Source organism: Camelus dromedarius, chromosome 5, assembly GCF_036321535.1.
Source record: "Camelus dromedarius isolate mCamDro1 chromosome 5, mCamDro1.pat, whole genome shotgun sequence".
Classification (NCBI taxonomy): domain Eukaryota; kingdom Metazoa; phylum Chordata; class Mammalia; order Artiodactyla; family Camelidae; genus Camelus; species Camelus dromedarius.
The window spans coordinates 15,607,992-15,628,392 of NC_087440.1; the positions used below are offsets into that span (position 1 = coordinate 15,607,992).

Sequence of the window (20,401 nt, forward strand, 5' to 3'; positions counted from 1 at the left end):
CCATTCTTTAAATTCTTAATTCAATTATTGTATTTTTTTCTGTTCTAAAATTTCCCTTTAAATTTTTAAAAATATATTTCAGTTTAGTGAAATTCCCCAGATTTTCATCTGTTTTTCCAAAAGTATAAATCATAATTATTTTAAGGCCTATATTTGATAATTCCAATATCTAAGTCATCTGTTGGTTTGATTCTATTACCTATTTTTCAGTCACTTTTTTGGTATGTTTTGTTTTATGATATGCCTAGCAAAGTTTAATTGAATGTTGAGTCTAATGTCTGAAATATTATAAGAGTTCTGAATAATTCATCATCTTCCACAGAAGATTTAATTTTCTTCTCACAGGCTGATAGCATATGGCAGATCATCTTATCTACTCAAGGTTGGTCTATTTCAGTCTGCTCTTATTTTTTGAGTATATCTCTTTCAGAAATCTCAGTTGAGTAAAAGTAAAAGGTGTGTACTCAGAAAATTGTAAGACACTGATGAAAGAAATTAAAGATGACACAAACAGATGGAAAGCCATATCTTATTCATGAATTGGAAAAATTAATATTGTTAAAAGGACCATACTTTCCAAGGCAATCTACAGAGCCAAAGCAATCCCTACCAAAATAGCAAGGGCATTTTTTTCACAGAACTAGAACAAATAATTTAAAAATTTGAATGGAAACACAAAAGACCCCAAATGGCCAAAACAATCTTAGAGAAAAAGAACAGAGCTGGAGGAATCATACTCCCTGACTTCAGATGATACCATAAATCTACAGTAGTCAAAACAGTACGGTACTGGCACAAAAACTTAAATTTAAGATCTGAAACCATAAAATTCTTAGAAGGGAGTATAGGCGGAACACTCTTTGACATAAATCATAGCAGTATTTTTTCAATCTGTCTCTTAAAGCAAAGGAAATAAAAGCAAAATTAAGCAAATGGTACCTAATCAAACTTAAAAGATTTTGCACAGTAAAGGAAACCATCAACAAAGCGAAAAGACAACCTACTAAATGGGAGAAAATATTTGCAAATGTTGTGACCAATAATGGGTTAATATCCAAAATACATAAACAGCTCATACAACCCTAAAAAAACAAACAACCCAATTAAAAAATGAGTAGAAGTTCTAAACAGACACTTTTCCAAAGACACACAGACGGCCAACAGGCACATGAAAAGATGCTCAACATTGTTAATCATCAGAAATATACAAATTAAAACTACAATGAAATATCACCTTACACCCGTCAGAATTGCTATCATCAAAAAGAACACAAACAACAAATGTTGGCAATGAGGTGGGGAAAAGTGTTGGTGGGAATGTAAGTTGGTTCTGTCACTGTGGAAAACAGTATGGAGGTTTCTCAAAATACTAAAAATAGAACTACCATACAATATAGCAATTCTACTCTATAAAAAACCTGGAAGCACTAATTCAAAAAGATACACGGACCCCAATATTCATAGCAGCATTATTTACAATAGCTAAGTGATAAAATCAACTTAAGTGTCCATCAACAGACGAATGGATAAGATGTGGTATACAGACACAATGGAATGTTCAGCCATAAAAAAAGAATAAAGTTTTGTGATTTGCAGCAACATGGGTGGAGTGGGAGGGCATTATGCTAAGTGAAATAAATTATCCAGAGAAAGACAAATACTGTATGATATCACTTATATGTGAAATCTAAAAAATACAACAAACTACTGAATATAACAAAAAAGAAACCAACTCATAGATTTAGAGAACAGACCAGTGGTTACCAGTGGGGAGAGGGAGGAGGGTAGGGGCAAAATAGTGATGTGGATTAAGACGTACAAACTACTATGTAAAAAATAAATAAGCTACAAGAATATATTGTATAATACAAGGAATATAGACAATATTTTATAATAACTATAAGTGGAGTATAAACTTTAAAAATTGTGAATCACTATGTTGTACACCTGAAACATATAGTATTATAAGTCAACTGTAGCTCAATTAAAAAAAATTCAGTTGAAAACCTACAGTACTTCACTGGCCTTTTCTACTGAAGGGTCTTGAACTCCAGCTTTCACAGCATCAGCATCACAGACTACTAAAATCTCCATTTAGCATTTTAGTCTCTTGGTACCTGCTTCCTGCTTTGATTCTTGGTCTCTTACTTTACACACATGCAGTTTAGAAGACATAAAAATGCACCAAAACAAAAATTCTATTCAGAAATCCAGACTCACTTTTCTTTGGTTCCCTCTTCTCTGGGAACTTGCCTCCTCGAGTCCTGGATGTTTCATCTCTCCAGCTCAGTGAGACCACCGCAGCACCAGGCCACCACTTTCTTCCATATTTCCTTGCCCCATGATTCGAATTGGGCAATGCTCTAAGGGAAAAAGCAGTGGCAAATATGAGACTCTCACTTCATGCACCTACTCTGAGATCTTGGCCCCTCAAGCTCTGGCTACCTTAGTTGCTCTCTTATCCTTACAATCTATTGTCTAACACTATTTTGTCCAGCTTTTATAACTGTTACCAACTACCCTGTCATAGAAGTAGAAATGCATATACTCTCTGGAAGTACTGATGTAGAATTTTTGTATTTTGTTTAGGGAGAAAGTCCTATTATTTCTGCTTAAAACCTCATCCTGATGTCTGATCTGAGATCTACCTGGATGGCAACAGAAAGGATTCCTAGGATTACCCTTTATCTAAAACCTTACAAATAGATCTCTTATTCTTTAATCTTTGAAGCCTGAGAGTAGTTTCTGTACGAAATGTATCAGAGAAATACATACTTAGTCCTTTCCACCACAACCCTATTGTTCCTCTAAAGATGCTTATGGCTCCACCCTTCCACATATAAGGAAGTGTATGACCTTCATTCTTCTCATGTCCTTACTCCTTTTTATCTAGCTTTAGACAATTGGAAAACAACCAGCCCATCTGGTACAAGATAAACACAAAATAAATGTTGATGGAAGAATAAATAAATAAATAAAATTATTTCACTATATGAAAAATAGCTGAGAGAGTTCATTCTTCTCTTTCACTGATAACTCATCATTATTTTAATTTTATTATTTTAATAAAAAGTCATCTAACATATACAGTAACTTGAGGCCACTCTCCCCAGGCTCTGTATTTACTGAGATCTAAGAGACCAAATTATGCAAATTTTTAGCCCATATAAAGGTATGCCAACAAATTAATTTATTTTTCCCTGAATAATTTATTTGCTTATCATTTAGGTGGTCACCCAGAACTGATTTTTGACAAAAACCTCACTGTATGCACTTAGCTAATCTTAACCAATATAAACAGTTCCTGTCATGTGAGTTTCCGTTTGGGGACACGACATAGCTGGTGAGATATTGCTGGATTGTTTATTGCCCTTTATTGCCTGCTGTCATTTTTAAAATTATCTCTCTTAAAGTAAATTTAGAAATAGGAACTCGTGTTTTACACTGAATTTCTGTCAGCGCCTGCTCTGTCATACTTCTAGAGCTTTGAACATTTCTTCCTATGCCTTCCATGTCCTCCGTTTTTCCTGTCTGGTGAACGGCTTCAGTGCTCAAAAATGTTACCTCCTTTGGGAAGCTTTTTCTAATACCCCAGCAACATCACATGCTTCCTCTTCTGATATCCCTTTTTTTTTCCCCCTGGTTTTCATTATAGTAAATGACAAGTGACCCTTGAACAACGTGGGAGTTAGGGGTGCCAACCCTCCACACAGGCAAAAACCCACATATAACTTAGTCAGCACTCTTTGTATACGTAGTTCCTCATATCTGTGGTTCCTCCATATCTGGGGATTCAATCAGCCATGGATCGTATAGCAGCGTAGTAATGACTATTGAAAAAAATCCATATGTAAATGGACCCTGCAGTTCAAACCTACGTTGCTCAAGGGTCAACTGTATCTGTGTCTTTCTCTTTCACTAGACTCTCACAAGGGCGTGGAGTATGCCTTACTCTTCCAACTTCAATGCCCAACATAGCAACTAATACTTGCTAGATCCTCAGTACAATTTTTTTAAAGATAACATTCACCCAATATCAAATTCATCCTTTTAAAGTGTACAATTCACTGGTTCTTATATTATTCAAAGTTGTGCATGCATTACCACTATTAATCCTGTATTTCATCACCCCAAAAAAGAAAACTCATACCCAATAGCAGTCACTCCCCATTTTAACTTCCCTCGAGTTCCTGGCAACCACTAATCTGTTTTCTATCTCTATGGGTTTACTTATTCTGGACATTCAAGTAAATGAAATATACCATATGTGGCCTTTCTGTCTGGCTTCTTTCACTTATAAAACTTTCAAGCTGCTTCTGTGTTGTAGCATTAATCAGTACTTCACCGCATTTGTGGGTAAATAATATTCCTTTGTATGGATATAGCATATTTTGTTTATCTAGTCATCAGTTGGTGGGCATTAAGATTGTTTCCACTTTTGGACTATTACGAATAATGTCACTATAAATACTCATAAAAGCTTTTATAGGCATATATGTTTTCAATTCTCTTGGGTACACAGGAATAGAATTTCTGGTAACTCTTATGTTTAACTTTTTGAGGAACTGCCAAACTGTTTTCCAAAGTTGCAGCATTGTTTTAAATTCCTACCTGTAGTGTATGTGGGTTCCAATTTCTCAAAATTCTCTCCAGCACCTTTTTACTATCTCATTGGTTATAACTATCCTTGTGTATATGAAAGGGATCTCACTGTGGTTTTGATTTTTGTTTCCTTTTAAAAATTGTACTATAGTTAGTTATAATGTGTCAGTTTCTGGTGTACAGCATAATGGTCATGCATATATATACATATATTTGTTTTCATATTCTTTTTCATTAAAGGTTATTACAAGATATTGAATATAGTTCTCTATCCTATATAGAAGAAATTTGTTTTTATCTATTTTTATATATAGTGGTTAACCTTTGCAAATCTCAGACTCCCAAATGTATCCCTTCCCACCCCCTTTCCCCTGGTAACCATAGAATTGTTTACTATGTCTGCGAGTCTGTTTCTGTTTTGTAGATGAGTTCATTCGTGTCCTCTTTTTTTCTTTTTCTTTTTAGATTCCACATATGAGTGATATCATATGGTATTTTTCTCTCTCTTTCTGGCTTACTTCACTTAGAATGACGATCTCCAGGTCCAACCATGTTGCTACAAATGGCATTATTTTATTCTTTTTTATCCTTGAGTAGTTGAATTTACCTAATGAATAATGTTGAGCATCCTTTCATGTGCTTTTTGGTCATTCATGTTTTCTTTGGAGAAATGACTATTCAAATCATTTGCTCATTTAAAAATTTTATTGCCTTTTTATTGTTGAGTATTGTGAAAGTTCTTTATATAGTGTTGATACTAGACCCTTATCAGATACATGACTTGTAAATAGCCTATTGTTGGCTCCAAATGTTACCCACAGCTTCAGGCAGCCATAGCTGCATGAAATTGTTTTTGACAAATGCTCTTAGGAAAAAGCTGTTTTCACTGGGCAAGTTCTGTGTCAGGCCAAATAAAGACAGCCTTAAAGTGGGGTCTTCCATGGAACCACCAGACAGGTCAAATAATGACATTTCTCTGGGAAGATAGCTTTCCAATCCCATTCCATCTCTTCCACTTGCTTCCCAACTGCTTATTTTCACCATGATTGTGGGCTGCTGGGTTTTAATGCTACCACAGAGATGGCTAGGGGTCTGGGGAGGTGGAATAGGGCACATTAAATCACCACAAAGTTTGCTTTTCTTATCATGATTTGGCCATTTTTCTTGAATAAATGCTCCTCACGTTGCTATAAGGCTTTAATTTTCAGAGTTCTAAAAAAAATAAAATCTTATTTTTGTTTTTTGCCAATGTTTATGTTGCTATCAAGGGGAGATTTTTTTGGAGGCCCTTCCTCCACCATCTTTACTGACATCCTCAGTGTATCTTTTTGAATAAGTGAATGAGTGAATAAATGAATTATATGCATGTCCACTGAATGCCCTCATACTCCCCAATTCAGCCAAGATATTCATTTTTTGAATTGACTAATCTGCTACAACCTGCAGACTCTGGGTTAGTTGAGTCCTGGAACTGACTGCCGTACCACGAAGTGAGACGGGACAGAAGTTGTTCTCAGGGCTGAGGTGCTTCATATTGGGTGTCCAGATTTTTTGCTCAGTTATGTAAGGTACCACCTGCTGCATTTCTTGTGGGGTAATTACTTTGTCTTCTTTCTAAGGCTTTCAACCATCATTTTTGATCTTGTGTTTGGTACTAAACACTTTTGGAACTAAATACTTTTGGAATTTATGTTTTTGCCTTATTTGAGTAGCTATCTTGCCTTGAATTTAGACTCCATGGAGTCCTTGCCTTATTATTTTTTTGTATTAAGTTTTTCCAGTGCAAATATCAGCGAATTTTGAAGTTGAATCATCACCTTGTTTTAGTCTTTCTGATCCTTCTTGATTGTCAACCTATGGCACATTTATCTGATCTCTTGCTTGACCACTACCCTGTTTTTTTACCTTGGAGATGATGCCAAACTTAGAAACACCTTTTTAATGATCTTTTGCCACCAATGCACTCTGCAATGCCACCACTTTAGCATGATGTAAAATCTCTAAGTGCTTAAGTCTTTTGGAAAAATTTTGTTACTAGCCTTTTGAAGACATACTGAATCCTCCTGGCCACTAGGATCCAACACACTAAATGAGTACCTTTTAAATACGTTGTTTTTAAAGCAAATATTTATATACCAGATACATTTGCCCACTGAAGTATATTCTAATTCCAGAGATCAGTTTCCATAGACAGAAAAATAAATCCTTGCATTAAAAGATAAACTGCAGTGCATTAAAATTTTGAAGAGTTTTTTGAGCAACCATTGATTTGAACTGGGAAATGCCAAACCAAAAAGGATTAGAAGCTCTCTAGTAGTAAGAGCTAAGGGAAAGGCTTTTATAGAGCAGACACAGAAGCAAAGGAAGGAAGTTACCTGATTGTCTATTACTTAATCTATTGCCTTATTTGGGAAATCTGGTTGGGCATGACTGGTTGTTTTTAAGTTCCAATTTCTTAACCTTGAAGCATTTACAGGAATTGATTCTCACTTAGGTTTCAGTTTGCTTACTTAAGCTACCAAGGCATTACAACCACCTTAGTATAACGTACTCTTTGTTTAATTATTTTAACACTTGCATACATTTAACATCATTAAGATTCCCTACTTTGAGATCCTTTAACATGCATTTTGTTCTTGTTATTTTATTGTGTTAACTAAGATTATTTTTTTATTCTTCTCTTTGTTCTCCCCAAACTTCTCTTAGCTTCTTTGTCCAACTGAAAATATGTACTCAACCTAGTTAAATAAATTACTGCTATGGAGTTCTTCTTCTAATTGACTAATTACTTTGCTTTTCAATAGCTATGCAATTTCAAATGCAATTTGATTATGTTTGATTAATTCACCTATACAATTAAGAATCGAATGGACTACTACTTATATAATCTTCATAGGCACTTTAAGAGTTCACACAGATTATCTACCAGTTTCTTTATTAGGTGCTTAATCTTAACCTCAGTCATTTCATCCTTTCTTTATGGGATTTAACATTGAAACAGCTAGATAAGGAGTATTGTTTTGAGTTCTGAACCCCATCCCAAATTTGGGGAGAACAGAAGAATATATATATGGAGATGGTTTTATTACATTTCTCTCAAACATTCATTACTGAATGTCTAGTATTGAAAAACACCGTTACCTCCTTGATGACAAAACTACTCTTGTTTTTATTCTAAAAGTCATCACCAGAATCATGTCAATTGAGTGTGTATTCTTGATAGTTTTGGAAATCTCTTGTTGATACTAACTTATTTGAAGTACTTTAAAAGAAAAAGATGAGACCCCAGCTTGTTTCCTCTAAGGATTTATTTTCATTCTAGCCAAAAAGATTAGACCAGGAGACCTGGACAAAAAATTGTATGGAATAATTTACTATCTTCATGTCTTAAATTTGTATATAATCCAAACTATGCTAAATAAATGAAATATAAAGCAGGACTGGTTTGTAGTGAAGATTCCCCATGCTGTTCATAAATGAACAATTCCCTTCTCTGTCTTCTTCTTTGCTTTTTTTTTTTTTTTAAACTTAGGCGATAGACGAGCCACATTTTCCAGATGTTGATACTGAGGCATGGAGAATTTGGACCAACCTCATTCTTTACAAGATAAATTCAGCAGGATAGAAAGGAACAGATGAGACAAGCATTCTGTCTATGCGCATTCCCCAGACTTTTCACACAAGTACAACTTAAGATTTGTTACAGTTCATACTATTGGTATGAATTCAAGTTTTATTTTTCTTCCAAATAAACAAACTAGTTGCCATGGGTGGCGGGCAGAAAAGTGACTTTAAAAAAGTCAATGTGTTTTATCCACCATTGCTCTTATTTGTTGAGTATCACCAGCCAAATTAAGTAAATGTCAAGCTTCTCTCAGGACTCCAGTGATAAAAAGGAATGTAAAGCCCCAGGTACTACCACAAGTATTGAAACCTATTTAGTTTGGATGCTATCGATTGCAACATGGAAACTCTTCCAGTAAAGTCCTTCTTTAAGATCCTCAGAATGAATTAGAACATGATGAACAGATACTAGAATTAGTGTCTCTTGTCCTTTGACTTACAAAGTTAGACCTACATTCTGGGTAGGACCTCCCTGAGATCTGAGATTTGAACCAGTATTTTTCAAGGGAATGAATAATAGATGCCAGTAACTGACCTTCAATATTTGTGAAGATGTGTACAACATATTTAGAGACTGGCAATTAAATCTACCAGATTTGAGGCCTATCATCTAAAGAACAAGAACAAATCATAATAGCTTCTTCCTCGGCTCACATACTTCACTAACCAAAGCAAACTATCATGAGTTTGTAATTTAATTTGACCAATACTCCAAGAATTTTCAAATAGTGCCAAGAAGAGTCTATAGAAATTTAAACAAAATAAGATACTCATCAGGGGAAAATTTTGCTACACAGATCATTAAATCTGTACACTTTTGTCTTTTTTTTTAAATTGGAAATGAGCTAAACAAGGAGAGCTAAATATTTTGGCTAAGTACTTTGAGACAGCATTGTTTGTTCACTTTTGACCTTCACCTAGGGCCATGGCTTTGATGAAAGACAAGATTATTTGATCATGATGCTACAGTTTTAATTGGAATCCTATCAAATATGCACCATAACTCTCTTTTCAGTTAAACTCTGGCAAGGGCATAGAGGTATGAAGCAATACATGATATCCATTTTGTTCTCTTGGCATAAGGAATTCACACAGCTCACTTTGATATTGCTTATAGAAACTAAAGATGGCAACTAATCTTCCTACATTTTTAATGTGCTATTTAGCCATTAAATCCTAGTCATGAGAATGTGGGTTTCATCTTCTGATATGGAAATATAATCTTCAGACAAGTTATATCTAAATATCTGATGTACATCCAAGTTGTCTGTAGTCTCAGGATTACATATAATCATGTATCTCTTCTGAAGTTTCTCTATTGCCATAGAGCCTGTTTTACATAGGGTCAAAGTCATTAATTGAATTCTTTGAGCAGCACTGACTATCACCAGCCTGTGCTCCCTTATTTGTACTGAGTCCTTCTGAGTGTAGATCCCAGCTTTTTCATGACTCTTTTTCATGAAAACACAACTCCAGACCTGGACTTGCTTTCCCCTTACTGATGAAAAAGATAAGGGAAACTCTGGAGACAAACCAACCTCACTTCCTCCCTGGGACAGTCAGAATATCTTACCATGAGTTACAAGCAGGGGCAGGCCCCACTCAGTGGACCTGTGATAGCTCTGTGTTCTCTGGCTTGGAAGCACCAGATTGTCCGGCTACAGAACCTATCAGGCACCAAGTGGTGGATGTATAAAGATCAGACTGTTGCTCCTGTCCCAGCCCTCCCACATAGCTTCACGGGTCTCCATGAAACAACCACCCAACCCGTCACCACTCAGAAATAGTCACAGTTTGAATTAACTCAAGCTTGGAAATGATTCCAGAGTCATTTGGATTTGGAATAAGGATCTCATTAGATGAAAATACAAACTGATTCAAATATTGGACCAATTATAGTCTGATATAAACTACATGCTGAAATGGTTTCAGATTTGAATCCCTTCAGACACCAAACATATTCATCTCAGTAAAAATATTAAAAACATCAAAGTATTTGGGGGAAAACAAGAGCTGTCTCTTAGTATCTTCCCCACTGACCTGTGTCACATTGCTGTCTCTTATAGGTGTTCAACATGGTTGTGTTGTCTCAAGGACTTTGAGTTGGACTTCTTGGATACGCTGGCCCACTCCCCAGGATATCAGCCACACCCTACAACTAACAAGGCAGAAGGAACCCCCATTACTTATTGGCTTTCACAAGCATCTCTTACTGGAAAGCATCAGATTGAAATTTTTCTTTCCTTGGCTACATTGTGTGTTTTCAGAGGCTGACAGAATTACAAGGTTTAAAGGACTATAGGGGTCAAGAAAGTCAGGGTCTCGGCCACTGGAAACTGAGCCCCTTCAAGAAACCCTGTTCTCCTTTGAGGTTCAGGCCTGGGAGAGGAACGGCCTCATTGACCCCACATCTGGAAGGTCTTTCTCAATTGGATCTGCTTTTTCTTGCTCTATTCTGTTCTCAGCTTAGAAGACCAATGAGGTAGTTCAGGGTATCCTTCCAAGTGAAAAATGTTTGTAAAGAAAAGCCAGTCAGACAGCTGACCTTGTGAAAAATCATGAGGTAGATAAAAGGTACCTAAAAGTCATGGTTCTTAAACTCGGTTGGCCCCACTCCAGGCTCACTGAGCCACAGTATCTTTGGATAGAGTCTAAGTACTTGTATTTTTTAAAGGTTCCCCAAGTGATTCTAAGGTAGTATGAACATTTGGGAAATGCTGATAAGGCACACTCTCCTCTTTTCTTATCTGTCTCCCTTAACACCTTCTTACCATCCAACACCAGGTGCTGTCTCTTGTTTTCCAGACTACTTAGACTGGCATCAGTCATGAAAGACTGCACCCACCCCCAACTGCCTTCCCCAGCAACTTGTACACATACACACACTCAGTGTTATCAGCCCTAATAGGTTTAGCATAAACTGATGAAATTATACTAAACTGCAACTGAATCCTCAATAAGCTTAATGTACTAAGTCTTCTAGGAATAACTGCATTCTGAAAGAGGACAGAAAGTTTAGGGAGAACAATAGGGGAAGTTCAGATAACTATCAGCAAGGGAAGCCATCTTTAAAACCTACTGAGAGATTCAGTCCAAAATGGCAGCAGAGGAAGATCCTGGACTCACCTCCTGCTACAGACACATGGAATCTACCCCTACATATAGAGGAATTCCCCCTGAAGAACTGAGGGCTAACTGAAAAGCTTTTGTACAACCTATCATAGAGGGATCAGACAGAGATGGGTAGGAGAGATGGAGACATGGTATTGAAGGGACCCCGACCTCTGATACAGCAATACACAGTGGGAGGGGTATCACTGAAGGGGCCCATGCACATACCCATTTGTCCTGAGGCACAGAGGAAAAACAGCAGTTAAAAGGCACTTATATTACATATGAAGGAAATACACTGACTAGCCTTAGAGCACCTGCCAAATGGGTGGGGAAAGGCTGGAACTCTCTCCAGGGTCAGAGGCACTAGAGAGCACCATATTTTGCATTCCCTCTCCATCTTGAAAGCAAGGATAGAACACATTCCAGACACTCTAACCGATCTGCCAAAGCCACGCCCGTGTGCTCCAGACTCCTGGGACACATCAGCTTCATCTCTCTCTCAAAGGCCACCTCAGTGCAGTGCCCCAGGACCCCCTGGCCTGCGCCCATTGCAGCTCCAGCCAGCCTGCCAAAGCTGCCTGACACACAGCCTACATAGAGGATTCTTCTACACAAGGCCATATGTTCAAGAATGGGAGGGGTAGCTGTTTCACTTAATTCACAGAAACAAACACAGAAAGTCAAACAAACTGAGGAGACAAAGAAAACAAATGAAAGAAAAAGATAAAAATCCCAGAAAAAAAAAAAAAGAATGAAACAGACATAAAGTACCAATTAAAAGTTGCAAGTAATGGTAATAAAAATGTTCACTGAGCTCAGAAGAATGCAGGAACACAGTGAGAACTTCAACAAAGAATTAGAAAATACAAGAAAGAAACGATCAGAGCTCAAACACAATACCTGAAATAAAAAAATAACACTAGAGAGATTCAACAGCAGATTAGATGATACATAAAAATGGAACAAGAATCTGGAAGGCAGAATAGTATAAATCACCCTATCAGAACAGCAAAAAAAATTTTTTTTTAAAATGAGGATGGTTTAAAGAACCCCTGGATATCATGCATGCATATTAACATGCACATTATAGGGGTCTCAGAGAAGAAAAGAGCAGAAATCTTATTTGAAGACATAATGACTGAAAACTTCCTTGACTTAGGGAATGAAACAGATATCTAGGTCCAAGAAGCACAGAGAGTCCAAAACAAGATGAACCCAAAGAGATCCGCCCCAAGACATATCATAACTAGAATGGAAAAAGTTAAAGAAAGAAAATTGTATAGACATCAAAAGAAAAACAAGAAAATCTCCATTAGACTATCAGCTAATTTTTCATCAGAAACTTTGCAGGCCAGAAGGGAGTCATAGGATATTTTAAAGTGCTGAAAGGGCAAACTTAAGACCAAGAATGCTCTACCCAGCAAAGTTAACATTCAGAATTGAAGGAGAGATAAAAGATTTTCCCAGACGAGCAAAAACTAAAGGAGTTCATCATCACTAAACTGACCTTACAAGAAATGTTAAAGGAGATCTTCTCCAAGTAGAAAATAAAAGGCCATAACTAGAAACAGGAAAATATATGAAGGAAAAAAATCTCATTGATAAAAGCAAATATATAGTAAAGACAGTGAATCAGCCACTTAAAAAACTAGTATGAGGGTTAAAAGACCAAAGTAGCAAAATTAACTATAACTACAATAAGTAGTTAATGGATACACAAAATAGAAAGATATAAAGTTGAATACCAAAAACAATAAATGTAGGGGAGGGTAAAATGTAGTGCTTTTAGAATGCATTCAAACATGACTTTCTGCTTAAAATAAACTGATATATGTATGTGTGTGTGTGTGTGTGTGTGTGTGTGTGTTTGTGGTGTGTGGTTTGGGGGTAGTTCAGGGTATCCTTCCAAGTGAAAACTGTTTGTAAAGAAAAGCCAGTCAGACAGCTGACCTTGGGGTCAGACAGGGGTGACACACACACACCCCTATCTCACAGCAACCACAAACCAAAAACCTACAATAGATACACACACACACACACACACACAATAAATAAAGAGAAAGGAACCCAAACATAACACTAAAGAAAATCATCGAACCAAAAGGGACAAGACCAAGAAAAAAAGAAAAAAACAGAGAAGAACTACAAAAACAAAAAGAATATAATTAACAAAATAGCAGTAAGTACGTTAACTGTCAATAATCACTTAAAATGTAAATGGACTACTTGCTCCAATCAAAAGACACAGGGTGGCTGAATGGATCAAAAAACAATACCCATTTATATGCTGCCTACTAGAGACTCACTTCAGATCTAAATACACACAGACTGAAAGTAAAAGGATGAAAACGGTATTCCAAGCAAATGGAAACAAAGAGAAAGCTAGAACAGAAATACTCATGTCAGACAAAATAGACTTTATATAAAGGCTGTAAACAACAACAACAACAAAGAAGGGCATTACACAATGATAAATGGGTCGACCCAAGAGTAAGATATAACATTAGTAAATGTTTATGCTCTCAGTATAGGAGCACCTAAATATATAAAGCAGATATTAACAAAGGGAGAAATGAACAGTAGAACAATAATATTAGGAAACTTTAATACCCACTTACATCAATAGATAGATTATCCAGACAGAAAATTAGTAAGAAAACACTGGCCTTAAATGACACCATTAGATGAGATCGACTTAACTGAGATGTACAAAACATTCCACTTAAAAGCTGCAGAATACACATTCTTTTCAATGCACATGGAACATTGTCCTAGATCACATGTTCGGCCATAAAACAAGTCTTCACACATTTAAGACTAAAATCATTTCAAGCACCTTTTTTTGATTACAATGATATGAAAGTAGAAATCAATTCAAGAGGAAAGTGGGGGGTGGGGGGAAGACATGTGGAAACTAAACATGCTACTGAATGGGTCAATGAAGAAATCAAAGAGGAAATTAAATATACTTTGAGAGAAATGAAAATGGAAATATAACTTTCTAAAGTCAGTGGGATACAGCACAAGCAGTTCTAAGAGAGACATACATAGCAATACAGGCCTGCCTCAAGAAACAAGAAAACTCTCAGACAACCTAAACTATACCTAATGGAACTAAAAGAAGAAAAAACAAGGCCCAAAGTTAAAAGAAGTAAGAAAATAACAAAGACCACAGTGGAAGTAAATAAAATAGAGACTAAAATATAAGAAAAATTAAACTAAGAGCTGGTTCTTTAAAAGATAAACAAATTTGATAAACCTTTAGCCAAGCTCATCAAGGAAAAAAAGAAAAAAAAGAGGTCTAAATAAATAAAAATCTGAGACAAAAGAGAAGTTACAATTGATGCCACAGAAATACAAAGAACAATTATATACTAACAAATTGGACAACCTAAAAGAAATTGTAAATTCCTAGAATACACAATTTTCTAAGACTGAATCTAGAAGGAACAGGTCTCAACAAACTGATTACTAGTCATGAAATTGAATCAGTAATCAAAAAACTCCCAAACAAAAGTCTAGTACCAGATGGTTCACAGGTAAATTCTACCAAACATTTAAATAAGAGTTAATGTCTATTTTTCTCAACCTATTCCCAAAAACTGAAGAGGTAGGAACACTTCCAAACTCATTCTATGAGGCCAGCATCACCCTGATAACAAAACCAGACAACAAGACACTAGAACAACAAGAACAAGAAAAAAGAAAGAAAATTATAGGCCAATATCCTCATTAAACATAGATGCAGAAATCCTCAATAAAATATTAGCAAACTGAATTTAACAATATTTTAAAAGAATTACACATGATGATCAAATGGGATTTACCCCAAGGATGCAAGGATAATTCAATATCTGCAAATCAATCAACATGATACACCACATTAATAAAACAAAGGATAAAAATTATAGGATCATCTGAATAGATGTATATAAAGCATTTAACAAAGTTAAACACTGATTTTTAATAAAAATTCCCAACAAAGTGGGAAGAGAGGGAATATACTTCAACACAATAAAGGTCATACATGACAAACCCACAGTGAACATCATACTCAATGTGAAAAGCTTAACATTTTCCTCTAAGATCAGGAATAAGACAAAGAAGCCCACTATTGACACTTTTATTCAACGTAATACTGGAAGTCCTGGCCAGAGCAATTAGGCAAGAGAAATAAAAGACATTCAAATTGGAAAGGAAGAAGTGACAGTAAAGCTGTCCCTGTTTGCAGATGACATGATGTTATATTTTAAAAACTGTAAAGATACTACAATAAAACTATTAGAATTAATAACTCAGTAAAGTTTCAGCAAATAAAATTAATATACAGAAATCCATTGCATTTACATGCATTAATAATGAACTATCAGAAAGAGAAATTAAGAAAGCAGTCTCATTACAATAGCATCAAAAAGAACAAAATACCTAGGAATAAATTTAACCAAGTCAAAGACTCGTACTCTGAAAAATATGACACTGGTAAAAGAAATTGAAGTTTACACAAATAGAAAGATATACTGTGCTCATGAATTGGAAGAATATTATTAAAATGTTCGTATTACCCAGAGTAATTCACATATTTAATGCAATCCCTATCAAAATGCTCATGGCATTTCTCATAGAACTGTAACAAATAATTTTTAAATTTGTGTGAAACCACAAAAGACTTTGAACAGCCAAAGCTACCTTGAGAAACAAGAACAAAGCTTCAAAGTAGAAGGTATCATACTCCCTGATGGCAAAATATACTACAAAGGTTCAGTAATCAAAATAATATGATGCTGGCCCCAAAACAGACTCATAGATCAGTGTAATAGAATTAGAGGCCAGAAATAAACCTGCACTTATATGATCAATTAATTTAAGACAAAAGATGAAGAATATACAACAGGGAAAAGACAGTCTTTTCAATAAATGGTGTTGGAAAAACTGGACAACTACAGGCAAAAGAATGAAACTAGACCACTTTCTTATACCATAAACAAAAATAAACTCAAAATGTACTAAAGACTTAAATGTAAGACCTGAAACCGTAAAACCCCTAGAAGAAAGCATAGGCTAAGTACTTATTTACTTAGACATCGGTCTTAGAAATATTTTTCTAGTTCTGTCTTCTCAGACAAGAGAAACAAAAACTAAAATAAACAAATGGAGCCCAGTTAAACTTAAGAGATTTTGCACAGTGAAAGAAACCATTAACAAAATAAAAACATAACCTACTGAATGGGAGAAGATATTGACAAATGATATGTTTGATAAGGGGTTAATATCTAAAACATCCAGAACTTGTACAACTCAATAGCAAAAAAAAAAAAAAAAGATTTAAAAATGGACAGAGAATTGAATACATAATTTTCCAAAGAAAACATACAAATATGCAGCAGGCATATGAAAAGATGCTCAGCATCACCTATCACCAGAGAAATGCACATCAAATCCACAATGTGATAGATATCACCTCACACCTGTCAGAATGGCTATCATCAAAAAGACAACAAATAAATGTTGGTGAGGATGTCGGGGAAAGGGAATCCTTGAGCATTGTTGGTGGGAATGTAAATTGGTGTAGCCACTGTGGAAAACACTATAGAGTTTCCTCAAAAAATTTTAAGATGGAACTACCATATGATTCAGCAATTCTACTTCTGGGTATTTATCTTAATAAAACAAAAACACTAATTCAAAAAGATATATGCACCCCAATGTTCACTGCATCATTATTTACAATAGCCAGGATATGGAAGCAACCTGAAGGTTTATTGATAGATGAGTGGATAAAGGAGATGTGGGGTGTGTGTGTGTGTATAATGGAATGTTACTCAATCATAAAAGAGAATGAAATCTTGCTATTTCATTCATCCATGTAACAATGTGGATAGGCCTAGAGGGTTTTATGCTAAGTGACGTAAGTCAGACTGAGAAGGCAAATACCATATGCTCTCACTTATGTGTGGAATCTAAAAAACAAAACAAACAAATGTAACAAAACAGAAATAGGCCCATAGACAGACAACTAACTGTTGTTTGTTGAGAGGAGGTGTTGGTGAGATGAGTGAAACAGGGGAAGGAGATATGAAGGTACATAACCCAGTTATAAAATAAATAACTCATGGGTATGTGATGCACAGCATAGAGAATATAGTCAGTAATATTGTAATAAGTTTGTATGGTGACAGATGGTAACTAGACTTAACATGGTGATCACTTTGTAATGCCTAATAATATCAAATCACTATGTTGTATACCTGAAACTAACATAATATTCTAAGCCAAATAAAATTCCATTTAAGAAAAGACCTATTTCATCCTGTGCAGAGAACACTTACCCTTTCTGCAGGCATGACTCTCACCTCCCAAAGGGACAAGGTGGGCCTCAATCATTCATATTCAGAAAAATCAAAACTGGCTCACTATAGCAACATGGAAAACACAGGGACAGCTTTGCTCTTGCTCCTAATTAGCTCCCGACAGCCTGGGAGAGAATTCCACCTGCTAAGGCTGCCTAGTGGTGCTTTGGCCAGTGGCTGTTGCATATTCAGCTGGGACGGTGCCATTGCAGGGGTGGCATCATAAAGAACAGCCCTATCTTTCTTGCTTTGTTTGCTAGCTGCCCCTGACTGCACTTCAAAACCATGGCTAGGGGTCCCACTGGTTTGTGCATGTTTCAGGCCTCAGTTATCCCCACAGAAAAAGGCTATGCAAAATCCTTTATTTGGCTACTATGTAAAAGGCTGAGGGACCCAGTAATTTATTTAAATGAAAAGAGAATGGAGTGTTCCTTGGGATCCTGAGAACAAAGTGTATTTATATTACTGGCCACATTAAATCCCCTCTTGTCTTTTGGAACTTAACTGAAAAAGCAGCTGCATGAACTATGGAAAGTGACAGGCAAAGCAGAGACCCTGTGTTGAGGGGTCTTCAATCTTCATTGCCTCCAGGGAGAATCCTCCCAAATCAGGAGCAGGAAGTCCAATACTGCTGCCTCTTATGTGCCATTTCAGCTAACCTTGCAAGGCCCTTTATGCTATTTGAGATGCTGGTCTCCCAAGAACTAGAGAGAGTCCAGGGCTCAGCTCACCATGACTATAGGAAATTCAGCTCATGCTAATGATCTGAGCTAGACACAAGCCAGAGACTCAAGAAGCCAAAGGGCCCATGTCCTTCCACCATCCTTTTGGCCTTGCAGTTTCACTTGATGTTTCCCAAACAGACATAGCCCATAGGATCCAAAAGTCTCAGCCAAGCCTCAAGGTAAGACTGAGCTGAAAAATGGTGGGTCAATCTAGTATTCTCTTCCCTCATTTATACTCTGCTCATAGTCCCTTCATACCTATCAGTCTCTATTTGCATTTATTTTACTTTCAGCCTATGGTGATTTTTTTCCAGAAAGAGTCAACTGGAGGCTTCTATGTTCCTGAGACTGACTGTGGCTGATCCCTTCATGTCTTAGTTCCCTGAACCTGGCTGAATATCAGAAATGTTTTGGGATGTCTAGGCCCAATCCCTTGCTACTATGTCAGAATCTCTATGATGGGGTCAGGTATCAGGGTCATTTTCAGTGTCCTAGATAATACCATGGTACCTGTGGTACTATACTTCCACTAGACTAGACTCTCACTAGACCATTCATCCTTCTCTTGTTCCAGACTGAGAATTGGGTCTCCTAACTTTTAACCCTTTATTTGCCACCATACTTCCTTGCCTAAGTCACATATTTCTCATGGACTTCAAGTTCTTTACCTTGGAAGGAAGCTGAGGGGTGGTGTTGGGGGCTAGAGCTTATCAGTGATTATCAAATCTAATTCCTCAACATGTCCACTTTTGGAGCCTTTGAAAATTTTAGATGTGATGGTTCAAGCTTGTTTCTCTTTGCATCCTCCTCCAGCACCCTCCATCATACACCCTCTCTGAGGCTTGGCACATTCTGAAGCCAGGATACATTCTATCAGCTGAATAATATACGGGAGCCATTCTTGTAGGAGGTTAATCTTGACAATGTGAAAGGTCTTATAGCCTTTTAACTAATCGCCCTGAAGTTAGACTAGATAATGAATGCTTCTTCAGAGCTTGTTCTCTCTCTGCCCTCCCTCCTCTCACAGAATCCAGAGCCCTCCCAGCTCAACCAGAGATGAGTGATTGAATTTTAATGGGAAGTGAAGGGAAGGCTAGCAAAGTATACACTCTGAAGGGCCTTGGGAGTGGGGAAAGGAAAAAGGTGGCCTGAAGGAATAGGGTTTCTTTGCTGAACACAAGGAGGGTGGCATATGGGGACTACTACCAGTGTTAAGACTCCCAATATATTGGAGGGGACAGGAGTAGGGATATCTGGAACAGGGTGAGAAAATCCAATCCAGACTGTCCACTGCACTGTGCTATTGCATGTGTTGAAATGTCCTACTCAAATTCAAAGAGCCACAGTCTCCTGGATACCATGTAGGTGTGGTAAGACCTGAGATCTTTAAGGTCTTTTGATGTTGGAATATACAATCCTCCTAAAGGTGTCAGAGTACATATGTGATCATTCTTGGAGATTCAGATTTAATAGGTCAGGAGTGGTGCCTAGCCATCCATACATTTTTAAATACCCAGAGGTGACCCTGATACACAGCCAATGCTCACATTTACTTTAAAATTTTTATCTTTTCTTTTGACTTGTCCAATTTCTTATCACTCTCCCTCCCACCACTCAAGTCTCTCCTGCCTTTGTGGGAAGAGATACTCCTTCCTTCAGTCAGACCTTCTCTGCTCCAGGACACTTGGTTTGGCAAGCAGAGCACAAGCTAGATTTCAGCCCCTACCTTCTCCCTTGACAAGCTGCCTTGTATATAGAACAACTTGCATGACTGTGACCAAAGGAGGAAAAAGAGTATTGGCCTTGGAGATGGCAGATTTGTTTCAGTCACAACCCCCACTTTCAAGCTGTCTGAACTTGGGCAAGTCGCTTAATCTCTTTGAACTTCAATTTGAGTTTATGTCAAAAAGGGATAAAGATGCCTACCAAAATGACCAGATCTAATGGCAATGATAAATCTACCAAATCAATTCTGAAGCCTCAGAATTT

At 36.7% G+C, this 20,401-nt stretch overlaps 1 long non-coding RNA gene across 1 annotated transcript in view; it reads right to left on the bottom strand.

The window, feature by feature from the left end:
* LOC105104712 (uncharacterized) overlaps positions 1-20,401 on the bottom strand; it is a 128,261-nt gene that overhangs the window by 77,593 nt on the left and 30,267 nt on the right. Inside the window, exon 7 of the long non-coding RNA XR_010380850.1 lies at positions 2,221-2,363. This is a non-coding gene — a long non-coding RNA (uncharacterized LOC105104712). The remainder of the gene's footprint in view (positions 1-2,220; positions 2,364-20,401) is intronic.